General features: G+C 37.3%; 1 protein-coding gene across 3 annotated transcripts in view; it reads left to right on the top strand.

Moving 5' to 3' along the window:
- PSPC1 (paraspeckle component 1) overlaps nt 1-21,274 on the top strand; it is a 93,556-nt gene that overhangs the window by 62,507 nt on the left and 9,775 nt on the right. For 2 of the 3 annotated variants that reach the window (XR_005224044.2, XR_006286129.1), the window contains one exon: nt 18,620-18,731. The gene's annotated coding sequence lies outside the window, so the exon portion shown is untranslated. Of the gene's footprint in view, nt 1-3,276; nt 11,082-18,619; nt 18,732-21,274 lie in introns of all 3 variants that reach the window. The other variant, XR_006286128.1, reaches the window with a different exon arrangement.

The raw sequence follows: 21,274 nt of genomic DNA, 5'->3' as shown, positions 1-21,274 counted from the left end.
GTAGCTCACGAAAGCTCATGCTCGAATAAATTGGTTAGTCTCTAAGGTGCCACAAGTACTCCTTTTCTTTTTGCGAATACAGACTAACACGGCTGTTACTCTGAAACCAGAAACAATCAGTTCACTAACTAGGAACCAGATTTCCTTTTTAAATAAATCATTTAGTTTTAAAAGCACATCATGCTGTGATATACTTTCTGAAACTTTTCTCTTATGTAAGCAGCACATTTAAGGTAGCTTTATATATATAACTAGTTAATCACAATTAAAATGCTGTTTTTGTGCATTTTTAATTGAATTTGAATTTCTATCCAAATAGACCTTGACACAAAACAAGGTTAAAAATTAATCTAGTAAATAAGAAATGCATCATTCACCATTTTTCATCATTCATTAAAAATCAGAATAAATGTATGTTAAGATGTATAATTGCTTAGACAATAAATATACATATAGTGTACTCTCTTGATTAGCAAACAGAAGCACTAACTGTAGTGTAAAGGCTATATTTAATAGCAAATAAACATGTTTTAATGGTCCCTAACCAGGGAGAAGGAACCTTTCTTTAGGAAAATAACTAAACATACCAGTGCAAAAGCTTATTTAAATCAATGATTTTATACTGTAATTTGGGGAATTCAGATCTATAATCACAAACTACAGTTTGAGTGTAGTCACTTTCACCTTTAGAACTGAGAAAATAATTGAAGATGCTGTGTGGACTAGGATTATCCACTGCATAAAACTAGTCTATATAAAATATATTTGTGGGGGAATAGTAAACTTTCATAGTTTATGTGGGTTTATGAGATGCCACTGGCCATGTGCTGTAGTACTTGGCTCTTTCATTTTGTTTTATTGGGAAATACCACTTTACATTATAATGGGATTTTTCATTATAAAAAGAGTTAACCAACTGGTGTACGAAGAGAGTTGAAATCGAGGTCCAGTGACCATTCTTAAGTCCGAAAATGAACCAGTTGGGTAAAACTGCAACTAATTATGTCAACATCTCAGGCAGTACAATGTCATCTATAGTAATAAAAGCATGCTTTGAGATGAGGAAAAAATCACAGCAATGTCAGAAGTCAGAAAACAATTGAATTTAAGTGATGTTTGCACTTACTGAATATTGTGATTCATTTATATTCAGTGTTTCTAGTCTAAGACTAGATGAGGATTTTTCATATTTTTTTCCCTCATGGCATCATTATGGAGCAGAGCTAAGGTTGTTTGAGTGTCTTAACTGTGCAATTGTGTTTTTTAATATGTTGGATTTCTTTAAAGTTTAATCTTAACTCTGACTTTCCAGGGTTTGTAACACTTGCTTTGGGATGATTACAGCACTCTTGTACCCTTTTACCCTTAAATTACTGATAAGTGATCATAATCTTAGACCCCAATCCTGTAAACACTTAGACTATGCTTAACTTTACTATAGTAGGAAAGTTTTGCATATGTGTGTTTGCAGAATCAGGGTCTTAATGTAGATCTTACATCTGGGAGTAATTATATATTCATATATATAATTGCGTCTAGACCTTGGAAGGAAGGAAGAAAGAATTATAACGAATACATTTTAGAAAACTGAATATTACTTAAAAAGCTTTTTCATAACATCTCTCTCAAAAATTGGATATTTTGGGGACTTTCTAAGGCAACAGAATCAAGTGGTGTATCCCATTTGAAAGTTATCTTTCTTTTCCCAATGATACTAAGTTTTTGTGACGTATCAGAGCCTTAAATCAGTATAACAGGATGGTGGGGAGGGAGACTTACACGTTTTGGGGGAAGGACAGAATTTTTTGGAAAGCTGGCTTCAAAAATAAAAATGGTATCTGTTATGCAGGAAGGCAACGTGGCCTAGTGGATAGAGCATGGGACTCAGGAGACCTGGGTTTTGTTACCAGCTCAACCACTGGCTTGCTAGTCACCTTGGGCAAGTCATTTCCTGTCTTCATGCCTCAGTTTTCCCATCTGTAAAATGGGGTACTGCTACTGTGACCTCATCTCTAAAGTGCTCTGAGATCTACTGATGAAAATCACTATATAATTGCTAGGTTGTTTATTATATAATTCAGAGGATTGGAATAGTAAACCAGGCAGAATTTGATTAGTGGGCAGCTGAAGAAGAGGAGTTCAAAGTGCATGGTAAATACAGTTTTATCATATGGTCCTGCAGGATATCACCCCCACCTATGTATTCTCTGTGTGTATCTGTGTTATACCTTGTGTGAGTATATGTATATTTTATTTTAACCTGTTAATTGAGGTTAAAAAGGGGTTTGCACAAGAATTGAGCTACAGAATATATTATGGCAATTCTAATTAAAAGTAGTAGGTGATATCTCTTCACTGCCTCATGGAATGCTTAGGGATATTCATGTGAAAAAAGCACCATTGCGAAATTTGATTTGACTTACCATTTTTTCAATTTCTTTATCTCCCCCTCATTCCGTTAAAAAATTTGGAAGTCAAAAATTAAAAAAGCAAGCAATCAAAAGAACCCCACTCCAAACTAAGCTGATCCATCTCTTCATAAACTTCATCTGTGTAAAATTTTTCAAAATTTTAGAACGTTTATTTACATAAGTACAAATGCATTTAATGTACACAGAATAAATATATGTACCATATGCTATGGTGATCGCCTCTTTTAGGCTTTAATTAAGCCGTTCTTCAGATATGAAGAAGGAAACTAGTTAGTTAAAGGGTATTACTCATTACAGGGCAAAATGAGGCAACTCTAGAGATTTTTCAGATCATCTTTTCACTGAAATTTGTTTTGGCAACAAACAGACCCACCTAGGTGGAAATTTCATGAACGCTTGAAAAGACAGTCAACTTATTTTTCATAATTCTAATGAATTTGTACTTTATTTTAATATTACGTGTGCTGAAACATTACATAAACCACAAGTTGTATACTTAATAAAAATTAGGTTGGTTTCCTGGTTTGGCAAATGATGAGGATTATAATTAGTAAACCAAATACCTAGCAAATAAGAGTCAAATTGGTCACAAAGCTAGTAGGGTATGACCATTGTCAGTGCTTCTGATGCTTTTGTATCTTGTGAAGTTAACGCTACTACTTTCTTCATGGATGTTAGTGAAATGCGTAAAGAATCGTGACATATAAGGGAGAGATGAAGAGACAGCCTGGGACCATGCTGTAAGTCAAAGGGCTGAGTTCAGAACATGTGAAACTGGACACGTATGTTCTATAGAAAAGTGGAATGTTAATGCCATTTTAGAGAACTCTTCACTTCTTTATAGAAACAGACACTGCACAGCAGAAGTGCTCCTTGGAATTCTACCCACCTCTGCGATAGCACTGATATCATGGTGGAAGCTGTGATTGGTGACTTCCAGAACAACAAGAAGAAATACGTTTATAAAATTGCTTTGGCAGAAAAATTCCTCCTTCAGAGTTATAGGTTTGGAAAAACTAAGGTATACTCTTTTAATTCTCCCATTCCTATAATACTCGAGTTTCTGCCAGTAACAAGTAATGTGACATCATTCTCAGTAAGGGATAGACTCAGTTAAATACGAAATATAAATTGAACTGATTACCACATCCCAATTATACAAAAATGTAGATAAATGGAATGTGGCAACAGACAGCTCTCATGGGTTTAAAATTCCTTATAAATTATTTTAAGGCAAAAGCCATTAAGCTAGTATTACCAGATTTATCAACTCTTTAAGTTTTAAAAACACCTCATTCAAGTAAAGAAATGGAGCCAGACTGGATGAATGTTCCTCACTAGATACATTTCTCAAGTCTTCCAATAAAAAAGTGAGGTCAGAATTAGGAGTAAAAGACTCCTTGCCTTTCATTCTCCAAAACGACCTCTATATTTGTTACAGTTTTAGTTTATATAAAATCTTGGTGGTAATAGGGCTTTTTCTGGTCATTTGCTGTTACAAGATTTTATACTGCCTTCACAAGAGAGAGAGCAGAAATAGGACTTAAGTAGTAATTAAGAGTAAACCTGTTAAAGGTGAGCAGGAATATGAATGTAGAGTGAAGGAAGCAATAAAGCTCATTGAAAGATTTGCTATTTTAGCACCACTCAGGGAGAGACTGATGTCACAAGAACAAACCATGCTGTAATCTTGATAACAGCTTTGTTCTATTCACTTTCCAAACAAACCAACTTATCAAGTTAAACAAGGCTGTATATTTCATTTGCTCTAACAGTTCTCTTATGACTCAGCCTGAGATAAACTTCTGAATTGAAAACTCCGTGTGCCCTCACAGTAGAGAAGTTTTCAAGATGGATGGCAATGCATGCTAAATTGTACTAGAATCAAACATAAGATTGGAGAGCATTCCTCGTTTTGCATGATGGCAGTATACAGTGAAGGTTAGAAAAAGGTAGCTTTTAAGCTCTCACTTAATTGTCAATTCCACATGCTGCTTCATATATATGTTTATTTTAAACGTATAGTTGATGCTTTTTTGAGTAGTGTCCCTGTATGTGCTCCACTTCAGGTGCACCTGAGCCCTATGCCTTTGATTGAAAATTTTTGGTAGTAGTGCTTGTGCTGCCTGCTCATTTAGACCCCACACATTCTCATGCCTGGTGCTGAGGCTATATGGGGCTGTGTAGGCAAACTGCCCTCAGTTCCTTCAGAGCTCCCTTTAGCGTCTACTGTGTGCCTGTTCTCTAATATTTAGCTTTTTCTCACTTAGTTACCTTATAGTGATAGTTGTTGGAACAACTGTTCCCTCAGGGATTTTTTTCCTTAAAAAAGCCAAATGTTTTATTCACAGAGACAGTTATATAGTTTGGAGATTTCCCCTTCCAGGGGTTACATTTTCATTAGTTTTTCTTGGGACAGCTGGGCTCCCATTCAAGAGATGCCTCTACTATTGTGTGGCTATTCCAATAAGTGATGGACATTCTTAGTGCCTCTGCTGTCTGGATGATATTCATATCCCCAATAACTGCAGGATCTGCACTTTCTTCAAAGATAGATTTTAAAAAATAGAGAAAGTATCAGCTCCTAATGATGGAGAAAGCTTTAGGTCCTGTGTCGGATGTAGGAGCGGAGGATCCACTCCTCCACCCCCCAATACATTGAACTCCCAGTATAGGTAGTGCCCCGTTCAATCAATGTCTGAGTCACTGGAGACTGGTAGAGAGGTAGGCAGCACTGTGGCACAGAGTACATCTATGGTCCTTATTTACATCTGGCTCTAAGCAGGAGGAGGAAAGGAATAAATCTCACGGGCAAATATGGCTATTTAAATTACAACAAATTATATTCTTTAATGAGTGTCTGCCAGAAGAACATCAAGAGCAATTTAAGTCCATTATACAAGGGGGTCAGCTCCTGGCATCACTCCAGGCCCCCTTGGATGGGGCACATAAGACAGCACAGTCTAACTCCACTGCAGTGGTTATGAGAAGAGCATCTTGGCTATAGCTGTCGGGCTTTCCAAGAGAGGTTCATAGTACTGTCATAGACCTCCCCTTTGACAGTCGCAGTCTCTTTGCAGACTTGATGGATGCCTCTCTCCACATTTTAAAAGACTCAAGAGCCACACTGTGATCACTAGGGATTTAAAGATCTGTAAATAAAAGATTTAGTAGGTCTGGTACTGCACAAGGAGCATACCAAGCCCTGTATTCAACATACCATAGACGAGGAATATTCAGTTATTTTTTGTCAAGGTTCAAATTTCTTGGTGAAGTTATAGTCAAAGTCCAGTCTGCAGAGAAAATAATAAAAATGTTGGGGTCTATACAAACGCATCTGGCAGTCTGTATTTGGTCCGTGGTCCGCCTGCTTGACTACCTCTGCCCTAGACCCTTTGAACCCCCAGCCAAGAGATGATCAGATGTTTTGTCCACCAAATGACAGTTTTGATGGCTTGGTTGAGAGTCTCAATCATCCAATCAACAGAATAGAGGGTGGAAGCCAATTTTAGACTTCAGGTCTCTTGACAAATATGTAAAGCAACAAAAATTCAGGACGGTGACTCTGGCAGCAATAATTCCTTCATTAGAAGTAGGAGATTGGTTTGCAGCTTTCAACCTACAAGAAACGTATTGTCATGTCTCTATTCACCCTTTTCGTTTTCTAATAACAAACACTGCCAATACAAGGTGCTCCCTTTAGGCTTATCTTCAGCACCAAGGATATTTTCAAAGATTCTGGCAGTAGTTGCTGCTCACCTACGGCGTACTCATTCTGCCATCTTAGACAATTGGTTAATCAGGAGCGGATCATATCAGGAAGTGTTGATGTCAGTAAAGATCATGTGTTCCCAGTTTCACAGCCAGGACCTTGAGGAGCTCAGTGGTTTGAGCATTGGCGTGCTAAACCCAGGGTTGTGAGTTCAATCCTTGAGGGGGCCATTTAGGGAACTGGGGCAAAAATTGGGGATTGGCCCTGCTTTGAGCAGGGGGTTGGACTAGATGACCTCCTGAGGTCCCTTCCAACCCTGATATTCTATGATTCTATGAAATCAACCTTGAAAAGTCCATTTTGACTCCACTACCATGTCTAGATTTCATAGGAACTTTCTTGGATGCGGTGACAGGCAGAGCATATCTACCATTGAGCAGATTTCTCACATCTCAAAGATTCAGCATATTCCTCAAGTAACAGAAAGAGATTGACTTCAACTGCTGGGACACATCAGCTTGTGTCACTGTAGTGCAGCATGCCTGATTCAACCTCCAAATTCGACAGGGATAGTTTCAGTTTGCAAACCAAGCAAACACAGTCTAGTCAGGTTACTGTCTGTTCTCCAGTGGGTTCTGCAATCACTCAGTTGGTATAAAGACCAGACCAAAACCTGTGTAGGTGTTCCGCTCTTGCAAATTCCCCCTACTGGAGTCATAATATCAGATGCGTCACTTTTGGGTTGGGTGGGCACATCCGGGACCTCATAAGGTATAAGGAAAGGGACATTATAAGAACAGCTTCTCCACATCAGTCTTTTGGAATTGAGAGCCATCAAAAATGCTTCCTTATGCTTTCTACCGCTAATCAATTTGAAGTCAGTAAAGATAATGACAGACAGGCATTCATGTATTATGTCCGTTGTCAAGGAGGTGCACTTTTCCCAGCAGTCTGTGCGGTAGCAGTAGAACTCTGGAACTGGTGCATAGCCAGCAACACAGTCATCTCAGCTTCTTACTTCCCAGGTATTCAGAACACCATGGCAGATGACCTCAGCATACATTTCTTTCTGTATTACGAATGGGAATTGAAGAGTCCTCCGCAAGATAGTCTTACCCTGGGGGTTCCCGCAGGTCAGTCTGTTTGCCATAGCAGCCAACAGAAAATGCATCAGGTATTGCTCCATGAGAGGGCTCGATCCTCAATGCATTGGAGGCATGTTCCTCATCTCATAGACAAAAGGACTTCTCGGTCCATATCTACTGATACCATTATTATTAAAGGTTCTCAACAAGATCGAGCCAGAGTCATACTGATCATACCAATGTGGCCAAGACAGGTCTGGTATCCCTATTTGATCAGATTCACTTCTTGCCCTTTGTGGAGGCTATTGGGCAGTCCTTATCTACTGACCCACGATGCCAGTCCATCACTTCACCCCAACCTGAAGATCTTGAGGCTACAAGCATGGTTCCCCAGTGGTTCTCAGTAATAGCGGTACCCTGTTTGTCAGAGGTACAACATGTTTTATTAAATAGTAGAAAAGAATCTACAAGAAATAACTTTAGAAAATGGAAACAATATTATCTTTGGTGTAACATTCACCAGATGTTGCCAACTCGCTCTCCTCTTCCCAGGGTATTGAATTCCCTATTGGAACTGAAAACATTGGGTCTTTCTCTAAATTCCATAACTTTTCACATATCCATAGGGGTTTTTTCACTCTTCACTTACCCAGCTATGGCAAGATCTCTAAGGGGTTTATTGAATATCTCCCCTACTCCAAGGTGGGACTTGAACCCAGTACTTACTTGCCTTATGAAACACCCTTTTGAGCCACTGACTACATCTTCTTTGGTAAATTGATCAACAAAGACAATCTTCCTGATAGTAATAACTTCTGCCTGAAGGGTGAGAAAATTGGGGGCCTTAATGGCAGACACAACATTTACAGTATTCACCAGAGAGAAAGTGTCAGTACAGGCACTTCCAAGGTTTTTTTTACCTACAGTGTCCTCCGAATTTTATATTAATCAAACCATTCCTCTCCCAGATTTTCCCCCCAAAACCGCACTGGACTACTCAGGAAACCATATTTGATAGCCTAGATGTCATGAGGGCGTTAGCCTTCTACATAGTTAGGACCAAACCATTTAGAAGATCCCTTAGACTATTTATATCCATTGCAGACAAAAACAAGGATTCAGTAACTTCAAAACAGGTTATCAAAATTGATCTCCGGTTGTATTAAGATTTGGTATGACAGAAGTCATGTTCAACACCCTTCGAGAGTGGTAGCACGTTCCACAAAAGCATTATTTACATCTATAGCCTTACTTAAGGATGTACCAATTGCAGACATCTGTAGGGTGGCAACTTGGTCATCTGATCATATTTTGTTTAATCATTATGCTTTGGTATCTGCAGCAAGATCAGATGCTGCTGTAGGCAATACAGTTCTCTCTTCATGTTGGACTCTGCTCCGAACCTGCCACCTCCTTTAATGGGGGTACTGCTCACAAGTCACCTGAAGTGGAGAACCCCCAGAGACACTACTTGATGAAGGAGAAATTCTGAGGACACCTTAGGTAAAAATCTTGGACGCTTTCTCACCTTGTACAATAGCTGGAGTTTGAGATGTTTGGTGCTACACTACCTGCCCTCCTTCCCCTCTGTTTTGGAGTCTCTGTTATGGGTCTTGGTGGTGGAGAAGGAACTGAAGGTGGCTTACCTGTGCAGCCCCATAGAACCTTGACACAGGGCACAAGGATTTGTGGGGTACACATGCAGGCTGAACGGTCACTGCTACCAGAAATCTCTGATCAAAGGTGCAGGGCACAAGCGAACCTGAAGTGGAGCACCAACAAGGGGACATATCTCAAAGAACTCCAGTTACTGCTCAAGATGAGTAACCTCTCCCTCCTTCCTCTGCTATGTGGCTGGTACAGGTGTGAGCTATATAATTGATTTGACACACTAATACTTGAGTGTTATATTAAGAACTTCTTATATTTTGAAAGTGAAATTTTGTTGAATGCTATATACAGTACCAAATAATGCTTACAACAGTTCTGTACCTTTTGCGTGAAATATTTCAGTCTGGGTAACAGTTTTACAAATAATAGTTTAATCTTTAAACTGGTATCAGCTGATCTGCACTTGGGTGGGAAGAGGGGAAACCATGTATTTTTGCCTCTTTCGGACCATAAATCAAGGGCTAGTGCTGGGGAACATTGTTTTGCCATGAAAGCACTTGACTTGGTCTGCCAAGGCATATTTAGGCATGGTAAGTTGCTGTTGGTTGAAGGATGATTTTGTGGTGAATGGCATTAGACTGGGAGTCAAGAGACTTCTGTTCCCAGTTCTACCACTGACTTGCTGGTTAATCTTGGGAAAATCAGTCCTTTTGCTTCAGCTTTTGCCAGCTGTAAAATGGGGATAAAACTTCCACTTCGCTGTGTTGAGCCTTTTTTCATAGACTGATAGCTTTTAAGGTGAGAATGGGCCATTATGGTTCTAGAATTTCATCAAGCCCAGTAATTTGTGCTTGAACTAGAGTGTATCTTTTGGAAGGTCATCAAACATGTCTGTAAAATGCATTGAGATGCATAATAATGTTACTAATATTACTGCTTTTCTTCTATTATCAGAACTTAAACTCACTTTATTGCTATCATTGTGCTTTTCAGTCCTCAGTTAGGACTTGATATTAGTGATTATGTCTCAAACTCCAGAAACTAAAAACTAAGGGTCAGATTTTTAAAAATGGATTTCAAAAGTTATTCCTAATTTATAGTTAACAGTTTACACCTATTTTAAAAATATTTCTAAAATAGTGTGAACATTGATTTCTGGTTCTAAAGATAGTGGCAATTCTATCAGAATTGGTATAGGAAAAAAAGCAAGATGAGAAACTGTTGTGATGTTACTCTGATAGCTCACAGCTTGCCAGGCTGTAAATGGATGTGGCATAATAGTAAATCTGAGAACCAGCCTCTTCTTTCTAATGTTACGTGGGGCATTAAATTCTAGCCCTAATATTTCACAAGATATCCAGACTTCACTTTATCACTTGTTCCTTGCTTTTAGTAGTGCTGTTTAGATGATGGTCCAAGGCTGAGTATCAGTTGTCCCAGATTTTGTACTAGTGCAGTTTTTGTCCCCGGGAAGTCTTATGCAAACACATGCCTCCATCCCAACAAAATATGTATGTTGACTATTTATTTGAAACATCTATATTTAATTTTTTCTGTTTGTTTTTTTATAAGCTGTCGGGTAAGTCACATCTAGATAGACCTATAAGATGTAAAGCATTTGTGGCGTATGCTACCATTTATTAAAGTTGCTTGTGTATTTTTTGTGGCTATCTTGAAATACTGGCTTAGTTCCTTGTTTCAGATCAAATTTAGAATTTTTTTTCTTTCAAGATTATAATAGAAGCTTTAAATAGTTACTGTGTGCTTATATCATGATAAAGAAATAAATTCTTATGAAATGGAAGAGACTGCATACGCTCGTGAAGGTAGTTCAGGACTTTACTGCAATAAAAATAATTTATTTCAAAATATAGGTCAACTGAGATACGTAAAATAAAATTTGGTCTAATTTTTTGACCTGTGTGAATTGGTATAAATTATACACCTGCTGCTAAATTTGTTTCCTTTTGCCTGTTCTCCTTTTCATGCATATATGTATGTATTCTCAGTATCTCTATAGATATTTTAATTTTAAATTAAGGATTTAAAAGATGGGGGTTCTTTGAATAAAACTTCTTGATCTTTACAAAGACATGCAACATAGCCCTTCCTTGCCCTTCCCCCAGAACATTCATGTCATGGTTTAAGAAGTTGTAGCCCTACAAAGACTTTTCAAATCTGCTGTCATTATTTGGAAGAGGATATTAGAATACTTACTTGATACCTGCTGCAAAATGACAGGTAAGAAAAAATACACAGGAGGGAATGGGAAGCATTGAGTTTATTTGTATAAAGCAGCAATATTAAAATATTCTGAAAATTATTTTACTATTTTAACATAAGAAATGCATTTAAATAACTTAAATATTGCATACTTTGAAATGCTGACCTGATTTATGACATACAGATAAACTCAGATTATCTGTAACTCAGATTATCCAAAATTCAGAAATATCCCCTGAATTATAATTTTGTTTTCCCAAATTTTATAGTTTACTGAAATTCATATATGTCCTCTTACAGTTAAGATACCCAGGGTTCAGCTACACTTAAATACTTTCTGTATGCTGGAAAACTTGTTCTTGTTTTGTAAATTTTACATAGTGTTACTAAAGTGTAAATATAAGCACACCTTCTCCTAGACTTTGTCTACACACAAATCTTGCACTAGTTTAGCTAAAATAAGTTTTAAAATTCCTGTAAACAGGTACAAAACTTTTCATGGAATGACTTAAATCTGTTTACCAACTAGCTTATATCAATATGGTTTAATTTGATAAGGGATTGTTTTACATTATAATGTAGAAATCAGTTATAGGTCAAGTTTGCTGTTTGTACAGTGCCTAACAGTGGAGTCCTGGCCATGACTAGGGCTCCTAGGAGGTATGATAATACAAATAATTAATAATTTAAGTAGATCCATGTTTGTGCTAGTTTAACTAACTCTATTTCAAAACAGACTTTAGGTATATCAGTGCAAGTTCTGTTTGTAGATCACACTTTAATCTACGTTTCTGTAACTGGAAAAACTGTCATTCAGAATACTGTAGGAACATAATTTTAAAAAAATCCTTAAATTTATAAATACAATTTTAAGACCATGATTGATTGCACTGACTTGAGGTCCTTTTCATCCTAAAATTTACTGATTTATTTTTCATTTGAATCTAATGTCACACCTACACCTCAGAATATTTGCAAGTGAGAGATTACCATGTTGGGGAGAAGGTTGTATATTTTCAGTCTCCCTCTTTGAGCAACTTTGTATTTCATAGCTATCTAATAATAATATAAAATATAATAATATGCTTGTGTACAGTTAGCAGTTAAGTGTAAAATTGATAGGTATTAATCACTGCGTGTGACCTTATTGAATGGAAAAAGCCTCCTTATTCCTTTCAAGATACCATTATCTCACATTTATAGTGTGGAAATCATATCAAATGCTTTTTTAAAAGTCCCTTTGTACATATGTAAAGTATATAAAGAACTAGTGTAAATACACACAGCTGTTTTCTAATAATTCCAACAGATATTTGTAGTGAATGCTTACAAAAATCACTTGGTGATACATCAAAATACTTCACTGATACATATGTTAAATGAACAGTCTGACCACAAATTTTATTGGCTCAGCAGAATAAACCAACAGTTCAGGCTCATATCTGTCAATCTTGAGATCTGGTAGATCCAGATTCAAAATGTACTCATTTAAGACCTGTTGTTTCATATACATTTATTTTAAAATATACCATTTCAGTTATATTTATAGACAACTTAAAACCCATAAAGCTTTTTATAAATATTGTGTCTTGTATCATATCTTCATTACACATCACATGGCAAATGGAAATCTTTGTGATACAAACTGCATTGTCTTTGCTTTTTCACTGATCTATTAAAGTCAGTTTTTTAACCGTTTATATTTGCTGGTCAGATCCAAAGCCCACTGAATACATTGGGAAGCTTTCCATTGACTTCAGTGGGCTTTAGATCAGGCTCTAAATTTAGGCAAAGTAGTTTTTACTAACAATTGTAAGATACAAGATCTCACATCTAGAAACACCTGACTACAAGTAAACAAATTGTGGGATTTTCAGGAATTATTTTTTTTAATGTCCAAAAATCTACAGCGTGCTGTAAATTCCATTTTATCTTCAAATCTACATTTCAGCTGAATTATGTTGCGTAAAGCTCTGCAGCTGCTGTGTTTCAGGTTTCATAAATATTTTCAAATAAGTCCAAATATTCTTCAGAAAGTAATTGCTTTAAATCCTAGCATGAATAAAATATGATCTAATAAAAGGCTAAATATAGTGAATGAAATCTTTCTCTTGAGCATGCTGTCTTTTATCCCCACTGACATTTGCTTTAACATTATTAAATCTCCCATTTTTTCTTATGATTAAAAGTTCCTCTGGAAAGAAAATAGTACTGTATTCACATTTTCTCATTCCTTTCAAGAATGATAATTTTGCAGATATCTCCAAAGCTGTAAAATAGATGGAAAATGTCTTTTCAATTTGTAAGCCCTTCTCTGCCAATAAAAATGATTGTTTTTGTTTGGCATCAGTTAACGCAGTATTTACCCTTGATATATACAACAGTTTAATTTTGGTCTGTACTGTGTAATAAAGTTTTAATTATTCCTTCACATATCCCGCCTTCTCTCAGCTGTCTGCTGATATACATTTGTTGTTCTTAAGGAACAAATTATGCTTGTTTTATTGACAATAATGCACCAGTTTGTTTCAGTAGGGTCTATACTCATGTTTAAGTTGAGCAGGATTCAGCCCTGAATGAATAAGAAATACTTAAGTAAAAGTGATAGCTAAGGGAAACAGAGTCATTGGTTGACAATTTTTAAAATGTATATCGTATTTTTTTATTGCTACTTCAACAGCCAGTGTTGTTCTCTGTCACCTTTTGCCAAGAAGTCAAATGGACAAATGCAAATACGAATACAGCTGTGCGGAATATCTGGCTGAAGGTTTCTTTTGGATAACATCTGTTTCCCCAAATACATGATCACATGTCCTGAGTGCATCTCAAAAATAGAGTTCTTCCTTTCTCTGTGGTGGATAGTGGGTATGCTGATCATAAAATGATTGCTTTTCCTGCTGGCTAAGTCAAAGTGCCATATGGCCCACTTCAGTGGAAGTCTATTTGCTCGGTAGTTATATATCTTTAGGTAAATTTTATCTAGACACACAGTAAAGAGGTGGGTCAGGGTGGAAGGGGAGACCAGATATAAAAATTACCATTAACATTGTCATTTATGTTAAGAAAAAAGTAGGAAGCAACCTCAGCCTGTGCACTCAACCAAGCCAATGAAGCTGTGTAAGGAATTATGTCCGGAGAGAATGAGGGTACGGTACAAATGTTAAAACAGAAATACACGACTCAGAAGGTGCTTGGCTGTAAGTGATAAGTGTGGTATAAAATCATAGATAGACTTCTGCTATGTATTTGGATTTTAACTAAGAGATTCATACCAAAATTGTGTATTAATTTTTAAAGAAATAATATATTTTAAAGAAGCTCTTAATTAAACTACACATACCAATATTTGCAAGTTATGTGCAACTCATGCACTGAAGAGCTAATGCTTTCATTAGATTACTGAAGAGAATAACCTCCATGAGCCTTAGAAGGAAGTAATATTTTGCTACAGTAGTATACTTGCAAAGAGTCAAGAGTGTTTAGCTCTTATATTCATTCTACTCTCTTAACATAGAGCATATTTTTTGTGCTCTATAAGTGTTTAAATAATATTTAAATATTACTACTTATTGAGTAAGTAACCACATTCTCGGCTTAAAAACCAAAACCAAACCTCTTTACCTGAATTAACATGATGAAACTTCCAGTTATTATACCAAAAAGTGATCTTTCCTCATCAGTGCACTCCATCTAGCTATTATAAATCTCTGAGCTCAGCTGTTGCCAGAATACTCCATTCAGTCCTCACTAAGAGTAATTCCTTTGTAATTAAATTCTACCTCACAGTTTGGGTTAGAGTGACAGGGAGGGGTCAGAGTTGAGAGGGCATAGCTCATTGTGGGGATTTGGTTCTGATGAGAGTAGCCAGTCAGAGCACAAAGAGATATAATCATAGTTACTCCTGTGCTCTCACTAGCTGAGAAAATTCTATTTTAGTATTATACATGCTTTTTAATTAAAATAAGTGTAATAAAATACAGTTTGTGTAATCAATTTAATGATGGGAAAATACACTCTATAAAATATCACTTCTTACAAATTTGTTTATTAGCATTCAGATTGCTGAAAGCCACTGACACTGGTTTTGGTAAAAGGATACCTACCTATTTATTTTGCCCTTGTGGTTAATCCGGTTTTAGCTAGCCTCGCTTTTGGCCAAAGAGAACAGTTCTAAAGCAGGACTGACCAATATTGGCCCTTCTATAGTAGGTGACCTGCTTCAGATGGAGATTGGCTATGATGGGGGAAGGCAGATTGAGGACTCTTATCTGTTAGTGTGGTACATGAGAATGTGGAAGTTGTAAAGATCGCATTGCTTATAATGAGTGTACAGGATGGTTTTGGAAGCTGGGGGGGTAGTAAAATTTGGAGGTTTGCTATGGCATCTTTTGGAGGCTGGTTCATATTGGGAAAGTTACTTTCATTGTGTCTTAGACATTTCACCCTTCTTCCTCCTTTCCTGTCACCTGTGTCTGAACCCCTCATGCTTCAGCCAGCCTTCACCTGCATCACTGGCCTCCGTAACTTGACCTGGTGGACCAGTTGAACCTGTGCTGACATACACAGCATTTCTTTTTTAAATCAGACCCAGAGCCTTTCATGTATCAGATATATGTGACAGCTGCTTCTAACAGCTCTTTATTTCTGATCCTGCTGCATTTAACGTATTTTGGAGGATTTTAAAAATAATACCTGAATGTAAACATCTACAATGGAAGATCAACTGTGCATTCAGCCAAATTCTACAGTGGAAGTGGATAGTTTGGTAAACGTGAGCTGTCTTCATCTGGGACCAGTTCAGTTTTTCTTAGCGAGGATTTTTCTGGTTACGTTGCAGATAAAAAAAACCTGGGATTTCACATGGAACTGGTCATATCTGAGGGTGCAGAGCAGTGTTTTAATATTCAAAAACCAAATCTTCTCTGATTGAATTTTGACCAGTGTTACTTACTAAACACCTGGAAATGTTGGGGCACCTGCTTATTGCAGCCCTGTCCCCCCGTCTGATAAAACTCAGTAGTGAGAAATGGGTACTTTGTTAGTGGAGATTGTCAATTCCTCCTTATCTGAGAGTGGAGTTGGGACTGCTACATAGAAAGGAAATCAAGTTTTGACCTTGATAATCTCACCCAGGGTGCAATTGAATCTCCCATGTATGAAAAAATTTACAGAAGGTGGCGGTGAAGCAGAATAGCAGTATTTCCAGTATCAGAAGGGTAGCTGTTAGTCTGTATCCACAAAAACAACGAGGAGTCTGGTGGCACCTTAAAGACTAACAGATTTATTTGGGCATAACCCTGGTCAGTCTGGGTTTAGACCTGGATGTGGGATAGAAACTGCACTAGTGGTGGTAGTTGGTGTTCTTCTGGGTAGGGTATTAAAGGCATGCCCAGGCTGATTTTATTAGAGAGATGTATGTATATAGTCTACTTTTGATACACTTGATCATGAAATAGTGCTGCTAGAGCGGTAGTTCTTTGTAGTATGAGCCCTTTAGAAGTGTTAGTAAGAATATATGGGCTATAGTGTCTGCAGTAGGCAGAGGATACCCAGTTGAATAATTACATTATGGCTAGTCTCACTGGTGTAGTGGAATGGATGACCATATGTCTATGGAGAATGATGTGAATGAAGACTAGCTAGCTGAGGATCAGTCTAGATCACGCAGAAATAATTTTAGTGTAGAATAGGGGAAGCAATTGGAAAAATTGGCTAGAATTATATTAGCACTTCTGATTGGATGCAGCTATTATTTATGAATCATTTTTCAACTTTGGAGTCTTATTAGACCCAAAGCAGCTTGTGGATGATTATGTAGCAACTATGTGTCGGCTGTACTTGGTATGGATATGTGACCTTTATTTTGTGTGTGGACCTGCTTTTGTAACTTCAGTTGAGTACTGTTGAAATGTATTGGGCCTCCACCTTGCAATTCAAGCAACTGAAGCTAGCCTAGAATGCTGCAGCCTGCTTATGTGGATATTTACTTTGGGAGTACATAACATAACAAGATATCCTAGGTGTCTGTCAGCTTCAGACTAGAACTCAAGGTGTTGGTAAATGATAGTTTTAAAAAGCCCTGGATGGTTTGAGTCTAGGTTACTTGGAGCACACCCATCTCCTTGTGTCATACTGCTGTAGTTGACCCTCAAATCAGTTCCCTCATGTAGAAAGGAGGGTTTCCTTAGGGCTTTTTAACTTTGGAACATGTGTTTCTCTCCCTCTGCCTCCCTGGTTTGCCAGTGCCACGATTTGTAAAAGACCTGAATACTCTGCAGTGTTTTGGTGTTTTTTTTTTTAAAACCCTCAAGTGTTTGTGGAGAGAAGATGAGGGTTAAATGGGTCTTTTTTTTTGTTTGTTTTTGTTTGTTTTTTGTAATTTAAGTTTTGGGGCCAGATTGATTTGTGGAGGCAGTGGATTTAAGCGGTCTGAATTTTTGATGATTCTGGATGTTAAGTGTTCTAAGGGGCATCCAGAGTTTGGGATGCATACCCCTGTTAGTTTTTAAAATAACTAATTACTTTGACTTTTTTGTGCTTTATAGTAACATTCATTGAAAAATATGAATTAGTACTTTTAACAGAAATAAAATTATAACTTGTATTATGAATTGCTCTTTAAAGTTGTGACTGCATTTATATTTAAAGTGAGCAAATCTTGTGTTTAAGCTGAATATATATTTATAAAGAATTTTAAACCACAAAACAAATGTCTTAAACTTGAGTATTAAACTTTACAGTTTAATATTAAAGATCTGCATGGATTAAGTATATCATATTTAAATATATTAAAATATGATTCTGCTCCAAAATGTTCCTAAAAAATATGGTGGTTCCTTATGCCACATATTTGCTCCCTGTTTGCAATTCAGCAATATCTGCTGGTTTTAGATAGTGTTTACTGCTTTGTATATCTGCTAGTTATATTCATTCTGTGGAGCTAGAGGGGAGGGAACTGAATTCTATTCCTGCTTGCACATCATCAGCAGAATTATGTACAACATTGCAATACACTTGTGCAATTCCACTGAAGGCACTGGGATTGCACAGATGTTACTGAGGGCCTGCTTTGGCAGAATCTTTTACTAGTGGTAACATGAGAAGAAAAGAACCTAGTTTGATTCTCAGATCCTTCAGTGTGTTTGAATGGGCAAAGGGAATTAATGTCATACACATTTTTCTTAGTAGAACTGCACTTTGAGCTGAAATGTTCATAGCAATATAATGACAAAGGAACTCATAATGACTGAAACACCAACTGGCTGTTAGCTGACTGGTACAATAACAGATTTTAAAGATCTTAGTAATTAAGAGTAGGGAAAACTGCTTATAGTGGAGGGAATGGTTAGAGATGAAAATGAATTTGTGAGGAGGTAATTTCAGTTTTGGTCACGTGTCCTACAATAATTCTACCTTTAAAAAATTCATATGTTAGGGAAGGGAAGAGTTATTGTACTTTGAACAGTATAGGGCCCACTACCATGTAGATGATTGTTTTATTTTGCTTAAAATGCCCCAGATATTTGACTATAACTACATATTATTTTTTTTTCTAGGTTAAAATTAAAATGCTAAAATGCAGATGAAGATTGGTTTAAAAACAAAGTTCTACTCTGTCTTAAGAGTACAGAGGGTCAAGATCCTGAAGCTTTTTTTTTACACGTTCAGGTATGTATTTGCACATTTGGCTTTTTATTTAGTAATTACTTACAGTTATGAGACAGATGGATTTTTTGTTTTTGCATTTAATTTGATGAAGGAATTTGTTCATACACTTCCACCAATACCTTTGAATCTTACCTTCAGGTAATAATTACTATATCCTTTGACACTTATAATTTCTATCAACCATTATGTTAACAGACTTGGTCTTTTAAGATATTGTTGAATTTGTGTTTCCCTTTGCTTCGTCTGTGAGGAGAGGGCTTGAGTAACAGTATGTTGCTCTAATACATATACAGGACATATGAAAGGCTAGTGTTGTGGGACGCACAGTGTGTAAATGCATGTTGTGGCACCACGTTCTCCCACTTGGTCTAAAACTGAGGCTTTGTGTATATTACAGATTGCACCAATTTAACTAAAGGTGTGTTTTTAAAATTGATTTAAAGTGGTCCAAACTCCTATGTGGACACCTCAATTTAGCATAAATCAGTTCATTAAACTAAATCCTTATAAGCCAGGTTTAGAGCATGCAGACTTGCACTGCTTTAACTATATTGATTTTTAAAAATCGGACTTTCGGTTAAACAGCTGCAACTTGTGATATAAACAAGGCCTAAATAGATTCTATGAGAACTTCATCCAGTCTAAAATGTGTCTAATCTCTGAAGATACTCAACAAACAAATGTTTGATTCACATATATATTGAAAGATAATTGGAGTTTTATCTGTTATGGCATCTCCCATAAAAATAGAACAGAGTTTTCCAGATTTTTACCCCAAAAAATATATTATGGAGATGAGATAATTGTGATTGCTTGGATACAGTGTTGTTTGGTGTTTCGTTACTTAAGGAATCTTAAGCAAGATTTGCAAAGGTTGAAATGATCAGTCAGGAGGAGTTCAGATAGATAATTATTTCTCTGTGTTTTTATACTCTGCCTGTCACTGTGGGGTTAAAGAGCCTTCCCAGTGGTTTTGCCATCATCAGTAAATAGATAGGGAGAGGAGAATTAAGAATAGCCCAGTGCACCATGAATATGGGGTGCAGTGGAATACATAACGTTAAAGGGTGAGGCTGATCAAGAATTTTAAAGCCAGTATATTAAGGCTATGGACAAAAGGTGTGGATGAGAAACCGTAAAACTTGCGGAAAGTTGCATTGGCAGGGAATGGATCTAACAGATCCTTTCCATTTCTAACTGCTGAGTCTGTTGGGATGGGGTTTGTAAAGGGTAGGGAAGCTGAAGGGAGATGTCAAGAAGAAAAAAGGAACAAGAGAAAAATTCTAGGGCAATGGATAGGGTGAGAGCCAGGGTGGTGGTGTGACGGGTTGGATTGCAGAAACCCCCTTGGGGCTGCCAGCTGATGTGCCAAGACTACTACTTCCCCTGCTTTCCTGCCCTGGCAGCTTGGGACTTCAGGGCTCTGCCTGATTTGAGCCAGACCTGCTAGCCTGCTGCAAACCCAGACCCAGATCTGAACCACATCCCCTAACAGCTGTAGGCTTAATTGATAGCAGCTTGAGAAGTGTTCCTGTCTTTAACACACAGATGCTCAACTCCCAATGGGGTCCAAACCCCAAATATATCCGTTTTACCCTGTATAAAGCTTATACAGAGTAAACTCATAAATTGTTCGTTCTCTGTAACATGCTTAGAGAGATGCACAGCTGTTCCTCCCCACTCCCCCCCAGGTATTAATACATACTCAGGGTTAATTAATAAGTAAAAAGTGATTTTATTAAATACAGAAAGTAGGATTTAAGTGGTTCCAAGTAGTAACAGACAGAACAAAGTGAATTACCAAATAAAATAAAACCCACAAGTCTATGCCTAATACAGTAAGAAAACTGAATACAGATAAAACCTCACTCTCAGAGGAGTTTCAGTAAGCTTCCTTTTACAGACTAGTCTCCTTCTAGTCTGGGTCCAGCAATCACTCACACCCTCTGTAGTTACTGCCCTTTGTTCCAGTTTCTTTCAGGTATCCTTGGGGGTGGAGAGGCTATCTCTTGAGCCAGCTGAAGACAAAATGGAGGGGTCTCCCACGGGCTTAAATAGATTGCTCGTGTGGGTGGACACCCGTCCCCCCCCGTGTAGAATCCCAGATATAAGATGACATTTTGGAGTCACATGGGCAGGTCACATGTCCATGCATGACTCAGAACTTACAGGTAGCAGCCATGGTTCACATGCTATCTTGAATGTCTCCAGGAAGACTTCTTACGTGGATTGGAGCCTTCTAAGAGCCATTGTTTAAGTGTTTCTTGATTGGGCACTTAATTTGCACATTCCTTTCTCAAGAAGCTGACCAAATGCTTTACTAAGGCTATTTAAAAATCAAGCAAGTACACAGCCAGTACCCAGAACGTTAAATACAAAAATGGTACATGCATACAAACAGGATGAATAGATTCAGTAGATCATAACCTTTACAGAGAGATGTTACATGGCATATGTAGCATAAAACATATTCCAGTTATGTCATATATACATTCATAAGCATATTTCCATAAAGCCTTATGGGGTGCACCGTCACAGTTGTT

Source organism: Chelonia mydas, chromosome 1 (assembly GCF_015237465.2).
Source record: "Chelonia mydas isolate rCheMyd1 chromosome 1, rCheMyd1.pri.v2, whole genome shotgun sequence".
In the NCBI taxonomy this organism is placed as follows: domain Eukaryota; kingdom Metazoa; phylum Chordata; order Testudines; family Cheloniidae; genus Chelonia; species Chelonia mydas.
This window is presented reverse-complemented; position numbering and strand designations above follow the sequence as displayed.